Genomic DNA, 18,532 nt, shown 5'->3' on the forward strand with positions numbered 1-18,532 from the left:
GGATGCCGAAAAAGACATTTTACTTATTTTTAATGTTCTTTTTTGAACATTTTCAATATATATCGTATTATTGTGTATGCATGAATTAGCATGGTATATATAGTTTTAAGGCCTATTATTTCTCTCACAATATAAATATGTAAAACGCATATAATTTTGAATCTAACGTCACTTCATTAAACACGCTTTTTAAATTATTAATATGTGCCACCAGATGGAGTTACATTTGGAGCCGCATAACCTTCAGTTTTAGATTGTGCTGAAATTCTAAGATCACCCTAAATCGGCCCAACGAGCAATAATCTCTAAACGTGCTTGCCATTCGAGGTCGTCCAGATGCCGAAGAAGACATCTTTCCACCCAAATTCGCACCATGCACCAAACACCACCGACAGTTCGTGGTGCTTGGTGTTTTGTGTCTTTGACCAAATGTTAGGTCTATCGTATCTTTTGAATTGTAGCTCCGATTTAGTCGCCGTTTTTTTAAATCGTGTATTTTTTCGAGATCTATCCGTTGGCAAACTTCCATAGGGAGTTTCTACCCAATATTTTTTGATACGTGTGACGACCCGTCAAGTACCCTTAACGGGTCCGTCACTTGGTCCCACAGCTTGATCATAACTCTAAATGAATTTATTAAACAACATTGCATTCTTTATTTAAAAATGATTTCCTATAAAGAAAATCCACCAAAATATGTAGTTTAGAAAAACCCAACATATATAAAATAACCAAAGTTGACCAAAAACAAGTCAACCAAACACCCACAATGTAACAAACCAAAATAGAATGCAAAGTTTAATGTTTAACAAAAATCTACCGACATGCATGCAGACCCTCTATCACAGCGGAAGCCAATAAATTAAATACCTGAGAAAACATGCGAGTAAACTGTCAAAAAAAATGTTGAGTGAATTATAGGTTTTAAAATAACGAATAAACTTTGGACCACAAGATTTCAAATGTTAGAAAACATAAAACTATTATTCCATTAATCCATGAGTCACCTGGCAACCACTTCACTATTTCCATACCCTTACCAAACAACAATATACACTGAACATGTGTATCTTCAAAAATAACGAAGTGCTAATACATTTTGATTATAAATTGCTAGCGCGACTAGCTCGAAATGGGGCTGTCAAGCCCGATATATCTATCCATAGGATTCATGTTCACCAGTACAAACCAGTGATTACAGTTACCAGACTAGAGAATATTTTCTTTCAACTCTTAATGAATAATTTAAATTTATTTCCACATGTGTCTAAACGTTAAACAAAAATTGCATGTAATCTCATCCCAAAAATACTTTAAAATAGTATGAAAAATGGGACTATAACCCACCTTAACGTAAATGAAGCAACAACACAGAAATGTGAACAACAAATAGTAAAGTGATCAAGAATGACCACAACGCGGACCTATAAATAAAGCAGGTCGATATAAATAACTAACTTAGGTTAAGTCTTAGTATGATAGCTATAGTACTTGTTACAAATAAGCATAGAACAACACTCAGTATGTTTCGGTATGATCAAGACAACGTATAACACGTACTTTCTATTTTTAGAAAGTTTCTATTTTTAGCAGGTTTCCATTTTTGGAAGGTTTCTATTTTTGGAAAGTTTCTATTTTTAGAAAGTTTCTATTTTTAGAAAGTTTCTATTTTTAGAAAGTTTTTATCTAAGAAAAGTTTCCTTAAGTCAACAAAAGTCAACTAAAAGTCAAAGTGAATCCAAAAGTCAACCTTGGTCAAACTTAGTCAACACTGAAATTTAAAGTGTAAATTATATTAATAATATAAGTTATAATGTTATTTAAAGTCATACTTGTATAATCATGTCATATCATAAGTTTAATTAAATTAAATTAAATTATAAAGTTAACATAAGTTTAAATGATATAATTAATATAACATAAGTATTTAATTTATTAATTAAATATTAATCATAACATAAGTATTATTAATCAATAATAAAATTTTAATCATATCATAAGTATCATTAATTAATAATGAATTATTAATCATATCATAAGTATTTTAATATAATTATTAAACCATAAGTATTTAATAATTAAATTATAATTAATTAATAACTAAGTCTTATAATAAATAAATAAATAATTAATATTTATTATAAGTCTTGATATAATAATCTCATAACATAAGTTTACTACTTATCATAAGTATTTTTCATTAATAATATAAGTATTATTAATCATAAGTTTAATTATAAGCATAAATAAATCATAATATAATTATTAAATGATATAATAAATATATATCATAAGTCTTAATTAAAAATAATTACTTTCATATCATAAGTAATTTAATTATAATGCAAATCATTATTTATAACCTAAGTTTCAATTTTATGACCATAAGTTTAATTAAAAGTTCGCCGGGTCATAACTTGAGCCTCGGGTGTCGGTTTTCGACGAATTTTATATATATCCTTGTCTAACCAACCAACCCGACACATTAGTGCACTAAAGAACACCCTAAGATCAGTTCATAAGTGGTGATATACATCCATGAACCAACCATTGCTTTAATCAGTTTCAAAAACTTGTTTTAGCCATTACGAGTTATCCGTGGCTCGGATTTCGATGACCCGAACATGAATGTTCATCCAATCATCAATACTAACCCAATGTTACACCTTATAGGCTCTAAAAATTGTCATAAAGTCGGACCCCATCTGATCATACAAGCTTTTACATTTCATTTTCATCAAAACACTAAAACAAGCATAACTTGTGCTTTGAAACTCGAAACAACATGAATCCAAAGCCTAAGATTATTGTATTGATGAGAGGAACTAATCTATACACTTTATTTAACCAAAAACATCTGTTAGGTATACTGATTTTAATAAAAAGTCCGCTGTCCACAATTGATCAAACCGAAAACATAGCAAATCGAGTATTTCTACGCATAATAACATCAATACAATCATACACAAGTACTATAACATCATCACAAATACAAAATCAGTAAAAATAATCAAAATTAAACAAACTAGGGTTAGGGTTTATACCCTAATCAAGAAATGATTAGTATAGATGCGTAGAGGACGATACGGTGAATCCGATTATGATGAAAGCTCCTTGAAATGAGTGATTAATTGATGAAGATGATGATGATAATGGTTGGTGTTGGCGATGGCTCAAATAAAAGGGAGAAGGACAGAAAAATAAAATGAGAGGAAATGAGGGTTTTAAGGAAATTGATAAATGAGATGTAAATATAAAAAATGAGAGGAAATGAGCCTAACACCCCCTCCCCATGGGGTGTTCGGATGAATGGTGTGGGTTGTGCCCCACTAGTGGGCCATTTTGATACAAAGTCTAAAAGCTTTTACCCTGAACGCCCGAACGAAGTCCAAATCGCGAAAAAGCCGTTACGCGATTAAATCTTTGGAGGAATTACGCACACGCGAAAAATAAAATATAGAACTACTTCATATACACATGTGACATATAAATATCATAATTAAAATAATTTGGATTCAAAAATCTCATAAGTCTGACCGTTGGTTTGAAAACCGAAATGATTCGCCGGATAGAAATCTACAACACGTAGAAACATACAATTTTAAATACGAATACAAATATTCATATAACACATAATAAGTAATATATTATTACTAAAATAATAATATAAGTCATAGAAATGATTTGGCACAAATATCAATTAACGGACGTTAAATACAAACGGTAAAAGATAACGGAAAAAGTATGGTCGTGACAGTACCTTCCGGTTACCGAAATTTCGTCCCGAAATTTAAGCAGGTGCAGGGGTTGACTCGCCATCTGAGAACAAATGCGGGTACTTCTGCCTCATCTGATATTCACGTTATCAAGTGAACTCGGGCTTGTGTCTAGCGTTCCATCTAACTCGTATGATAGGAATCTTACTTTGTTTGAGTGTCTTATCCTCTCGATCCATAATTTCAACAGGTTCCTCAATAAAATGGAGTTGTTTATCAACATGAAGTTCATCAAGAGGAATGGTCTCATCGGCCTCGGCCAAACACTTCTTCAAATTAGATACATGAAAAACGTCATAAACAACGCTAAGTTTTTGTGGCAAAAGTTTTTGTGGCAATTTCAAAAGATAAGCCACTGGTCCAACTCTCTCAGTAATTTCAAACGGTCTAACAAATCGAGGACTTAACTTTCCCCTCTTACCAAAACATACCACACCTTTCCAATGTGATACCTTCAACATGACGTGATCACCAACTTGAAATTCTAAATCTTTTCTTAACATCGGCATAACTCTTCTGCCGACTCCTGGCGGTTCTTAACCTTTCTTTAATCTGTACGATCTTCTCAGTAGTCTCATGAATATTCTTTGGGCCTGTGAGTTGAGCATCCCCAACCTCATTCCAACAGATAGGAGACCTACACTTTCTACCATACAGTACCTCAAACGGTGCGCCTTTAATACTTGCATGATAGCTGTTATTATAAGAAAATTTAGCCAGTGGCAAATATATATCCCACCCATTACCAAAATCAATAACGCACGCTCATAGCATGTCTTCCAACATTTGAATGGTCCTTTCACTCTGACATTCGTCTGTAGATGATAAGCGGTGCTCATATCCAACTTTGTTCCCAAAGCTTCCTGTAAGGATTGCCAAAACCTCGATGTGAATCGACTATGTCGGTCTGAAATGATAGATACGGGAACACCATGTCTTGAAACAATCTCCTTTAAATACAAACGAGTAAGTTTCTCCATCGAATCTGTTTCCTTAATTGGTAAGAAATGAGCTGACTTTGTGAGTCGATCAACAATCACCCAAATGGTATCATAACCACCCATAACTCTCGGTAACTTCGTAATAAAATCCATCGTAATACCTTCCCACTTTCACTCGAGAATCTCAGGTTGCACCAGAATTCTGGACGATTTCTGATGTTTAGGTTTAACCTTAACAACGGTCAAATACTTAGCCACATAAGTAGCCACATCAGCTTTCAAGTTAGGAAACCAATATAGCTCCTTAAGATCATGATACATCTTTCCTGATCCATGATGAATATAGTACCTAGACTTATGAGCTTCATCTAAAACAAGTTGTCGTAAATCACCAAATTTCGGAACCCAAAGACGTCCCGCAAAATACCGTGTACCATCTGCTCGTACCTCAAATTGCTTACCCAAGCCTCTGACCTTCTCATTCGCAAATTTCTCCTCCTTCAAGGCTTCTTGTTATGCCGCAAAAATCTGCTTTGCGAGGTTTGTTCGAATAGTCATATTCAAGGCTATAAACCTACGAGGTTCAACTCTCTCCTTTGGGCTTAAAGTATCAGCCACAACATTGGCTTTTCCCGGATGATAAAGGAGTTCACAATCATAATCGTTCAACAACTCAACCCATCTTCGCTGTCTCATATTCAACAGTTTTTGGTCAAGGATGTATTGAAGACTTTTGTGATCAGTGTACACTATACTTTTGACCCCATATAAGTAATGTCTCCAAATCTTAAGCGCAAACACAACAGCTCCCAATTCTAAATCATGGGTCATGTAATTTTGTTCATGAATCTTCAACTGACGTGACGCGTAAGCAATGACTTTCTTTTGCTGCATCAAAACATAACCGAAGCCCTGACGCGAAACATCATAATAGATAAATAAATCATCATTACCCTCAGGTAGTGATAATATTAGAGCAGAAGTTAACTTCTTCTTCAGAGTTTCCCTTATGCGTTAAAGCAATCAGAGGTTTCGCTACTCGTGAGAAATCTTGAATGAACCTTCTATAATAGCCTGTCAAACCTAGAAACTAAAGAACCTGAGTGGGAGTCTTCGGAATTTCCCACTTCTCAATTGCCTCAATCTTGGCAGGATCAACTTGAATTCCCTGTTTACTAACAATATGTCCAAGGAATTAAACTTTTTTCAACCAGAACGCACACTTTGAAAACTTAGCATACAGCTCTTTTTTTCTTAACAAATCAAGCACTAACTTCAAATGCTCTTCGTGCTCTTGATCACTCTTGGAATATATGAGAATATCATCGATGAAAATGATAACGAACTTTTCCAGATAAGGACTACACACACAGTTCATGAGGTTCATAAACACTGCAGGTGCGTTAGTCAATTCGAACGGCATAACTAGAAATTCATAATGACCATAACGGGTACGGAAAGAATTTTTCGGAATATCAGTTTCTTTAACCCGCAGTTGGTGATAACTGGAACGGAGATCGATCTTAGAATAAATAGACGAACCTTGAAGCTGATCGAACAGATCATCAATTCTCAGAAGAGGGTAACAGTTCTTAACAGAAAGTTTGTTCAACTCGCGATAATCAATACACAATCCAAACGAACCATCTTTCTTCTTAAAAAACAAAACAGGAGCTCCCCAAGGGGATGAACTGGGATGAATGAAACCTTTGTCTAACAACTCACGGAGTTGACTCGAAAATTCTTGAAGTTCAGAAGGAGCGAGTCTATAAGGAGCACGTGCTACAGGAGCAGCACCGGGCACCAGATCGATTTGAAATTCTACCGCGATGCGACGGAAGGCCAGGTAAATCCTTGGGAAACAAGTCAGAAAAATCTCTAACAACATGAACATCACCAATCCTCTTCTCTTCTTTATAAGAATCTACGACATGGGCCAGAATAGCATGACAGCCTTTGCGAAGATATTTATGAACTTTCAAACTGCTAATAAGATTTAGCTGTCTGCATTTCTTATCCCTAAAAACCATAAGTGGCTTTCCAACCACACGAGTAATACGAGCGACTTTCTCATAGCACACAATTTCAGCACGATTCTCAGATAACCAATCCATACCAATGATAACGTCAAAACTTCCTAGTTCAATCGGTACTAAGTCTATCTCAAAGTCTCTACCATCCAGTTTAATGTTACACTTATGGTACACAGTCTTAGCAGCAAGCACCTTACCATTAGCTATATCTACAACATAAGTTCTGTCTAGAGGAGTTAACAGAGTTTTGATTTTTGGACTAAATTTACTTGACAAGAAACTTAAATCAGCCCCTGAATCAAATAGTACATAAACCGATAAATCATTGACCGAGAACGTACCAGTAACAAGTTTTGGATCTTCCTCAGCATCCCTGGCATTAATATTGAACGCCCTCCCATGCGCGTTCTCAGTTGTCTTCTTATTAGGGAACGTATCACTAAAATGCTCAGGCTTACCACCTTCATAACAAACCTTCTGAGTACCACCATTCTTTTACTTCCCATTACCGCTACCACTATTATTACCACCACTTGCAGCGGGAGGTGTAGTATTCGGCATGACTACATTACAATCCTTAGCAATGTGTCCCTGCTTCAAACACCTATTACAAGTAACTGAACAATAACCATCATGAACTTTATAACATCTTAGGCAAACACGCTGACTATGATTATTCGAACCAGAAGTATTTTGTTTCTTCTGCTGATTTTGATTCTGGTTGCGAGAGTTATCCCACTTCCTTTTTCCATCATCAGCCTTCTTAACTACTTCATCACCAGCATCTGACACAGTTTTCTTACCCCTTCTCAGTATCTTATCATTTAGCTTATGTGCCATAGAGATGGCAGCTTCAATAGTCTGAGGCTCACTAGACTCAACCCCAGTCTCAATCTGATCGGACAACCCATCAATATACGCTTTTATCTTAAGGTCTTCCTCAGGATAAGTATTTGGGCACAATAACGATAATTCAAAGAACCTTTGGTCATAAGCATCGATATCGGTGCCCTTCATCTTTAAGTTCTTTAATTCAGTCTCCAACTTCTTGAGTTCACCCCTTGGACGATATCGGGTGATCATTCTCTCTTTGAAGGCATTCCAAGTCAAACTATAAGCAGCATCATTACCCAAACTGTTTACCAAATTATTCCATCAAGTTAAAGCACTGTCCTTGAGAGTGCAGATGGCGAAACTGACCTTGTCCTCATCACGGACTCTACTAACCCGAAAGATAGACTCTAATTTCTCAAACCAGCGGGTAAGTCGGATAGGCCCTTCAGTGCCACTGAATTCATGTGGGCGACTAGCCATAAAAGTCTTGTGGGAGCATCCCACCTGATTGTTGACATTAGCATTAACGTTCACATTCACATTAACATTAATTGCCATTGCAGCTACTATCCCTTCAGATATCAAACGTTGCATGTGAGCTTCGGTGGACTCACGGTGCGGCATGATCTTCAAAACAGAATAACACAACCGTTAGTACTAAGAATAATACTAGTGTTATAAAGGAATAGATCGAACACAGAAAGATTAACCATTACAACAATAGTCAATGAACACTATGAGTAATACCATGATAGTTATGATAGTTATAGAAATAGCCACCATATGCATACATACTTATGATAAAAATCATACATCATACATAGCAATATAACATCTAACATACATGAACTATATTACACATATAATAACATGCCAAGAGTCACAACACCAGAATAACCATGATAATGATAAATAAACAGAAGATATATAAAGGAAATAACCATCCATAACATAAATGAAGATATCCAATAACAGAATCCTCGGCAAAAATGCCGTACATCACCAAAATGAATGTATAAAGGACAATAAGTCTATGAAATAAAGAAATCACTCATGAAATATCACATCACATATGCTTGGAGTGGGTGTGATAAGCTGGTCCGGTATGAGGCTCCTCGGGAATCTCATACTTTCTCAACTTGCCCTTAACCGTCTCCAACTCAGTCTTGAGGCCATGTATCTCACTCTTTAAGGCCTCGAACCTAGCGTCCACCTCACGATTACGCTTTCGAATACCGAACTCGGTCTCATTCTTGGAGCTCACGAACCCATCCATAGCAGCTCTAATCTCATCAAGCATATCCACATGCGGTAAAACACGCATGCAGTCGCTTAGAGCATCAATGCGTGCCTCCGGCCTATAGGACCTAGTCATATGAGTAATGGTGGATATGTAGTAATTAACCGGGTTATCGATCAAAGGCTGACGATCACAGCGTCTAGCAGCAGCTGGGGAAACAAGAGCAGGAGTAGAGGTATTGCTTGAAGCCGACATCTGCAACCAGAAAAACCACATACCACATACAATAGAGAAATAACATAAGCAATAACTTATAAATATTCCTCATATGGATAAAAGTGCATAATAATGCTATAACAGGAAAGGTCGAGCTGTAGACTAGACTCTAATGCAATTTAAAGACCAACGGTTAACCACATTATGACCGCCTAGTTCCCTACAACCAACGCTCTGATACCAACTGTGACGACCCGTCAAGTACCCTTAACGGCTCCGTCACTTGGTCCCACAGCTTGATCATAACTCTAAATGAATTTATTAAACAACATTGTATTCTTTATTTAAAAATGATTTTCTATAAAGGAAATCTACCAAAATATGTAGTTTAGAAAAACCTAAAATATATAAAATAACCAAAGTTGACCAAAAACAAGTTAACCAAACACCCACAATGTAACAAACCAAAATAGAATGCAAAGTTTAATGTTTAAGAAAAATCTGCCAACATGCATGCAGAACCTCTATCACAACGGAAGCCAATAAATCAAGTACATGAGAAAACATGCGAGTAAACTGTCAACAAAAAATGTTGAGTGAATTATAGGTTTTAAAATAACGAATAAACTTTAGACCACAAGATTTTAAATGTTACAAAACATAAAACTATTGTTCCATTAATCCATGAGTCACCTGTTAACCACTTAACCATTTTCATACCCTTACCAAACAACAATATACACTGAACATGTGTATCTTCAAAAATAACGAACTACTAATACATTTCGATTATAAATTGCTAGCGCAACTAGCTCGAAATGGGGCTGTCAAGTCCGATAGATCTATCCATAGGATTCACGTTTACCAGTAAAAACCAATGATTACAGTTACTAGACTAGGGAATATTTTCGTTCAACTCATAATGAATAATTTAAATTAATTTTCACTTTTGTCTAAACGTAAAACAAAAATTGCATGTAATCTCATCCCAAAAATACTTTAAAATAGTATGAAAAATGAGACTATAACTCACCTTAACGTAAATGAAGCAACAACACAGAAATGTGAACAGCAAATGGTAAAGTGATCAAGAATGACCACAACGCCGCCCTATAAATAAAGCAGGTCGATATAAATAACTAACTTAGGTCAAGTCTTAGTATGATAGCTATAGTTCTTGTTGCAAATAAGCATAGAACAACACTCAGTATGTTTCGGTATGATCAGGACAACGTATAACACATACTTTCTATTTTTAGAAAGTTTCTATTTTTAGCAAGTTTCCATTTTTAGAAGGTTTCTATTTTTGGAAAGTTCCTATTTTAAGAAAGTTTCTATTTTTAGAAAGTTTCTATTTTTAGAAAGTTTTAATCTAAGGAAAGTTTCCTTAATTAGAAAAGTCAACAAAAGTCAACTGAAAGTCAAAGTCAACCCAAAAGTCAACCTTGGTCAAAGTTAGTCAACACTGAAATTTAAAGTATAAATTATATTAATAATATAAGTTATAATGTTATTTAAGGTCATACTTGTATAATCATGTCATATCATAAGTTTAATTAAATTAAATTAAATTATAAAGTTAACATAAGTTTAAATGATATAATTAATATAACATAATTATTTAATTAATTAATTAAATATTAATCATAACATAAGTATTATTAATCAATAATAAATTTTTAATCATATCATAAGTATCATTAATTAATAATGAATTATTAATCATATCATAAGTATATTAATATAATTATTAAACCATAAGTATTTAATAATTAAATAATAATTAATTAATAACTAAGTCTTATAATAAATAAATAAATAATTAATCTTTATTATAAGTCTTGATATAATAATCTCATAACGTAAGTTTACTACTTATCATAAGTATTTTTCATTAATAATGTAAGTATTGTTAATCATAAGTTTAATTATAAGCATACATAAATCATAATATAATTATTAAATGATATAATAAATATATATCATAAGTATTAATTAAAAATAATTACTTTCATATCATAAGTAATTTAATTATAATGCAAATCATTATTTATAACCTAAGTTTCAATTTTATAACCATAAGTTTAATTAAAAGTTCGCCGGGTAATAACTTGAGCCTCGGGTGTTGGTTTTCGACGAATTTTTTATATATCCTCGTCTAACCAACCAACACGACACATTAGTGCACTCAAGAACACCCTAACATCAGTTCATAAGTCGTGACATACAGCCATGAACCAACCATTGCTTTAATCCGTTTCAAAAACTTGTTTTAGCCATTCCAGGTGATCCGTGGCTCGGATTTCAATGACCCGAACATGAATGTTCATCCAATCATCAATCCTAACCCAATGGTACACCTTATAGGCTCCAAAAATGGTCACAAAGTTGGACCCCATCTGATCATACAAGCTTTTACATTTCATTTTCATCAAAACACTAAAAACATGCATAACTGGTGATCCGAAACTCGAAAAAACATGAATCCAAAGCTTAAAATTATTTTCTTTATGAGAGGAACTCATATATACACTTTATTTAACCAAAAACATCTGTTAAGTATACTGATTTTAATAAAAAGTCCGCTGTCCACAATTGATCAAACCGAAAACATAGCAAATCGAGTATTTCTACGCATAATAACATCAATACAATCATACACAAGTACTATAACATCATCATACATACAAAAGCAGTAAAAATAATCAAAATTGAAAAAGCTAGGGTTAGGGTTTATACCCTAATCAAGAAATGATTAGTATAGATGCGTAGAGAATGATACGGTGAATCCGATTATGAAAGCTCCTTGAAATGAGTGCTTGATTGATGAAGATGATGATGATGATAATGGTTGGTGTTGGCGGTGGCTCAAAAAGAAAAGGAAGAAGGAGAGAAAAATAAAATGAGAGGAAATGAGGGTTTTAAGGAAATTGATAAATGAGATATAAAAATAAAAAATGAGAGGAAATGAGCCTAAAAGCCCCTCCCCATGGGGTGTTAGGCCGAATGGTGTGGGGTGGGCCCACTAGTGGGCCATTTTCATACAAAGTCTAAAAGATTTTAGCCCGAACGCCCGAACGAAGCCCTTACGCGCAAATGCCCTTACGTGATGAAATCTTCAAGGGAATTACGCACACGCGAAAAATAAAATATAGAAAAACTTCATATACACATATGACATATAAATATCATAATTAAAATAATTTGGATTCAAAAATATCAAAAGTCTGACCGTTGGTTTGAAAACCGAAATGATTCGGCGGATAGAAATCCACGACACATAGAAACGTACAATTTTAAATACGAATACAAATATTCATATAACACATAATAAGTAATATATTATTGCTAAAATAATAATATAAGTCATAGAAATGACGTGGCACAAATATCAATTAACGGACATTAAATACAAAGGGTAAAAGATAACGAAAAAAGTAGGGTCGTGACAATACGAGGCCTCGAAAACCTTCAATTTTGCTTTTTTTTAGATGCTCTTTTGACCGTTTTGAATTTCTATCATATTATTCCTTTTTGTATGCATGACTTAGCATGGTACATATTGTTTTAAGGCCTATTATTCCACTCAGAATGTAATTATGTATAACATATATAATTTTGAATCTAATGTCACTTCATTAAACACGCTTTTTATATTTCAATAATATGCGCCGCCAAATGGGATAACATTTGGAGGCGCATAACCTTTGAAATTCTCCAGATCACCCTTAAACGACCCTAACATCAAGACTCTAGGAAAGTGTATTGCCATTCGAGGTCGCCAGGATGCCGAAAAAAACATTTTTCTCATTTTTAATGTTCTTTTTTGAACATTTTCAATATATATCGTATTATTACTTTTGTGTATGCATGAATTAACATGGTATATATAGTTTTAAGACCTATTATTTCACTCACAATATAATTATGTATAACGCATATAATTTTGATTCTAACGTCACATCATTAAACACGCTTTTTAAATCATTAATATGCGCCGTCAAATGGATTAACATTTGTCGGCGCATAACCTTCGGTTTCAGATTGTACTGAAATTCTCAGAATCAAACTAAAACGGCCCAACGAGCAAGCATCTCTGAACATGCTTGCCATTCGAGGTCGTCTAGATTCTGAAGAAGACATCTTTCCTCGCAACTTCGCACCACGCACCAAACACCACCGACGGTTCGTGGTGCTTGGTGTTTTGTGTCTTTGGCCGAATGTTAGATCTATCGTATCTTTTGACTCGTAGCTCCGATTTAGTCACCGTTTTTTTAAATCGTGTATTTTTTTGAGATCTATACGTAGGCAAATTGCCGTAGGCGGTTTGTCGCAAATATTTTTCGAAACGAGGCCTCGAAAAACTTCAATTTTACTTTTTTTTTAATTTTAGACGATCTTTTGACCGTTTTGAATTTCTATCATATTATTCCTTTTTTGTATGCATGACTTACCATGGTACATATTGTTTTAGGGCCTATTATTTCACTCATAATGTAATTATGTATAACACATATAATTTTGAATCTACTGTTACTTCATTAAACACGCTTTTTATATTAATACTATGCACCGCCAAATGGTGTAACATTTGGCGGAGCATAACTTTTGTTTCAGATGGTGCAAAAATTCTCCAGATCACCTTTAAACGACCCTAATATCAAGACTCTCGGAAAATATATTGCCATTCGAGGTCGTCAGGATGCCTAAAAAAGACATTTTACTCATTTCTTAATGTTCTTTTTTGAACATTTTCAATATATATCGTATTATTACTTTTGTGTATGCATGAATTAACATGGTATATATAGTTTTAATTCCTATTATTTCACTCACAATATAATTATGTATAACTTATATAATTTTGAATCTAACGTTACTTCATCAAACACGCTTTTTAAATCATTAATATGTTCCGCTAGATAGATTAACCTTTGGCGGCGCATAACCTTCGGTTTCAGATTGTGCTGAATTTCTTAAGGTCACCATAAAACGGCCCAACGAGAAAAAATCTCTGAACGTGCTTGCATTCGAGGTCGTCTAGATTCCAAAGAAGACATCTTTCCTCGCAAATTCGCACCACACACCAAACACCACCGACGGTTCGTGGTGCTTGGTGTTTTGTGTCTTTGGCCAAATGCTAGATCTATCGTATCTTTTGACTCGTAGCTCCGATGTATTCAACCTTTTTTTTTAATTGTTTATTTTTTCGAGATCTATCCGTTGGCTAACTGCCGTAGGCAGTGTGTACCAAATATTTTTCGAAACGAGGCCTCGAAAACCTTCAGTTTTGCCCTTTTTAGAAGCTCTTTTGACAGTTTTGAATTTCTATCATGTTATTCCTTTTTGTACGAATGACTTAGCATGGTACATATTGTTTTAAGGCATATTACTTCACTCACAATGTAATTATGTATAACGTATATAATTTTGAATCTAATGTTACTTCTTTAAACATGCTTTTTATATCAATAATATGCACCGCCAAATGGAGTAACATTTGGCGGCGCATAACCTTTAGCTTCAGATGGTACTGAAATTCTCGATATCACCCTAAAACGAACCTAACATCATGACTCTCGGAAAATGTATTGCCATTCAAGGTCGTCAGGATGCTGAAAAGGACATTTTACTTATTTTTAATGTTTTTTTTGAACGTTTTGAATATATATATATATCGTATTATTACTTTTGTTTATGCATGAATTAGCATGGTATATGAAATGTCCCGTTCTTATTGATTAAAAACGTTCCATATTAATTGATTTCGTTGCGAGGTTTTGACCTCTATATGAGACGTTTTTCAAAGACTGCATTCATTTTAAAACAAACCATAACCTTTATTTCATCAATAAAGGTTTAAAAAGCTTTACGTAGATTATCAATAATGATAATCTAAAATATCCTGTTTACACACGACCATTACATAATGGTTTACAATACAAATATGTTACAACAAAATAAGTTTCTTGAATGCAGTTTTTACACAATATCATACAAGCATGGACTCCAAATCTCGTCCTTATTTAAGTATGCGACAGCGGAAGCTCTTAATAATCACCTGAGAATAAACATGCTTAAAACGTCAACAAAAATGTTGGTGAGTTATAGGTTTAACCTATATATATCAAATCGTGACAATAGACCACAAGATTTCATATTTCAATACACATCCCATACATAGAGATAAAAATCATTCATATGGTGAACACCTGGTAACCGGCATTAACAAGATGCATATATAAGAATATCCCCATCATTCCGGGACACCCTTCGAATATGATATAAATTTCGAAGTACTAAAGCATCCGGTACTTTGGATGGGGTTTGTTAGGCCCAATAGATCTATCTTTAGGATTCGCGTCAATTAGGGTGTCTGTTCCCTAATTCTTAGATTACCAGACTTAATAAAAAGGGGCATATTCGATTTCGATAATTCAACCATAGAATGTAGTTTCACGTACTTGTGTCTATTTTGTAAATCATTTATAAAACCTGCATGTATTCTCATCCCAAAAATATTAGATTTTAAAAGTGGGACTATAACTCACATTCACAGATTTTTACTTCGTCGGGAAGTAAGACTTGGTCACTGGTTGATTCACGAACCTATAACAATATATACATATATATCAAAGTATGTTCAAAATATATTTACAACACTTTTAATATATTTTGATGTTTTAAGTTTATTAAGTCAGCTGTCCTCGTTAGTAACCTACAACTAGTTGTCCACAGTTAGATGTACAGAAATAAATCGATAAATATTATCTTGAATCAATCCACGACCCAGTGTATACGTATCTCAGTATTGATCACAACTCAAACTATATATATTTTGGAATCAACCTCAACCCTGTATAGCTAACTCCAACATTCACATATAGAGTGTCTATGGTTGTTCCGAAATATATATAGATGTGTCGACATGATAGGTCGAAACATTGTATACGTGTCTATGGTATCTCAAGATTACATAATATATAATACAAGTTGATTAAGTTATGGTTGGAATAGATTTGTTACCAATTTTCACGTAGCTAAAATGAGAAAAATTATCCAATCTTGTTTTACCCATAACTTCTTCATTTTAAATCCGTTTTGAGTGAATCAAATTGCTATGGTTTCATATTGAACTCTATTTTATGAATCTAAACAAAAAAAGTATAGGTTTCAAGTCGGAAAAATAAGTTACAAGTCGTTTTTGTAAAGGTAGTCATTTCAGTCGAAAGAACGACGTCTAGATGACCATTTTAGAAAACATACTTCCACTTTGAGTTTAACCATAATTTTTGGATATAGTTTCATGTTCATAATAAAAATCATTTTCTCAGAATAACAACTTTTAAATCAAAGTTTATCATAGTTTTTAATTAACTAACCCAAAACAGCCCGCGGTGTTACTACGACGGCGTAAATCCGGTTTTACGGTGTTTTTCGTGTTTCCAGGTTTTAAATCATTAAGTTAGCATATCATATAGATATAGAACATGTGTTTAGTTGATTTTAAAAGTCAAGTTAGAAGGATTAACTTTTGTTTGCGAACAAGTTTAGAATTAACTAAACTATGTTCTAGTGATTACAAGTTTAAACCTTCGAATAAGATAGCTTTATATGTATGAATCGAATGATGTTATGAACATCATTACTACCTTAAGTTCCTTGGATGAACCTACTGGAAAAGAGAAAAATGGATCTAGCTTCAATGGATCCTTGGATGGCTCAAAGTTCTTGAAGCAAAATCATGACACGAAAACAAGTTCAAGTAAGATCATCACTTGAAATAAGATTGTTATAGTTATAGAAATTGAACCAAAGTTTGAATATGATTATTACCTTGTATTAGAATGATAACCTACTGTAAGAAACAAAGATTTCTTGAGGTTGGATGATCACCTTACAAGATTGGAAGTGAGCTAGCAAACTTGAAAGTATTCTTGATTTTATGAAACTAGAACTTTTGGAATTTATGAAGAACACTTAGAACTTGAAGATAGAACTTGAGAGAGTTCAATTAGATGAAGAAAATTGAAGAATGAAAGTGTTTGTAGGTGTTTTTGGTCGTTGGTGTATGGATTAGATATAAAGGATATGTAATTTTGTTTTCATGTAAATAAGTCATGAATGATTACTCATATTTTTGTAATCTTATGAGATATTTCATGCTAGTTGCCAAATGATGGTTCCCACATGTGTTAGGTGACTCACATGGGCTGCTAAGAGCTGATCATTGGAGTGTATATACCAATAGTACATACATCTAAAAGCTGTGTATTGTACGAGTACGAATACGGGTGCATACGAGTAGAATTGTTGATGAAACTGAACGAGAATGTAATTGTAAGCATTTTTGTTAAGTAGAAGTATTTTGATAAGTGTATTGAAGTCTTTCAAAAGTGTATAAATACATATTAAAACACTACATGTATATACATTTTAACTGAGTCGTTAAGTCATCGTTAGTCGTTACATGTAAGTGTTGTTTTGAAACCTTTAGGTTAACGATCTTGTTAAATGTTGTTAACCCAATGTTTATAATAACAAAAGAGATTTTAAATTATTATATTATCATGATATTATGATGTACGAATATCTCTTAATATGATATATATACATTAAATGTCGTTACAACGATAAACGTTACATATATGTCTCGTTTCAAAATCATTAAGTTAGTAGTCTTGTTTTTACATATGTAGTTCATTGTTAATATAATTAATGATATGTTTACTTATCATAATATCATGTTAACTATATATATAACCATATATATGTCATCATATAGTTTTTTTACAAGTTTTAACGTTCGTGAATCACCGGTCAACTTGGGTGGTCAATTGTCTATATGAAACCTATTTCAATTAATCAAGTCTTAACAAGTTTGATTGCTTAACATGTTGGAAACATTTAATCATGTAAACATCAATCTCAATTAATATATATAAACATGGAAAAGTTCGGGTCACTACAGTATATATAGTTTTAAGGCCTATTATTTCACTGACAATATAATTATGTATAACGCAAATAATTTTGAATCTAACGTCACTTTATCAAACATGCTTTTTAAATCATTAATATGTGCCGCCAGATGGAGTAACATTTGGCGGCGCATAACCTTCGGTTTTAGATTGTGCCGGAATTCTCAAGATCACCCTAAAATGGCCCAACGAGCAATAATCTCTAAACATTCTTGCCATTCGAGGTCGTGTAGATTCCGAAGAAGACATCTTTCCTCACAAATTCGCAACACGCACCAAACACCACCGATGGTTCGTGGTGCTTGGTGTTTTGTATCTTTGGCCAAATGTTAGATATATCGTATCTTTTGACTCGTAGCTCCGATTTAGTCACAGTTTTTTGTAAATCATGTATTTTTTTTAGATCTATCCGTTGGCAAACTGCCGTAGGGAGTTTATCCCAAATATTTTTCGATACGAGGCCTCGAAAACCTTCAATTTTGTTTTTGTTTTTATATTTAGACGCTCTTTT

Source organism: Rutidosis leptorrhynchoides, chromosome 2 (genome assembly GCF_046630445.1).
Source record: "Rutidosis leptorrhynchoides isolate AG116_Rl617_1_P2 chromosome 2, CSIRO_AGI_Rlap_v1, whole genome shotgun sequence".
Lineage (NCBI taxonomy): Eukaryota > Viridiplantae > Streptophyta > Magnoliopsida > Asterales > Asteraceae > Rutidosis > Rutidosis leptorrhynchoides.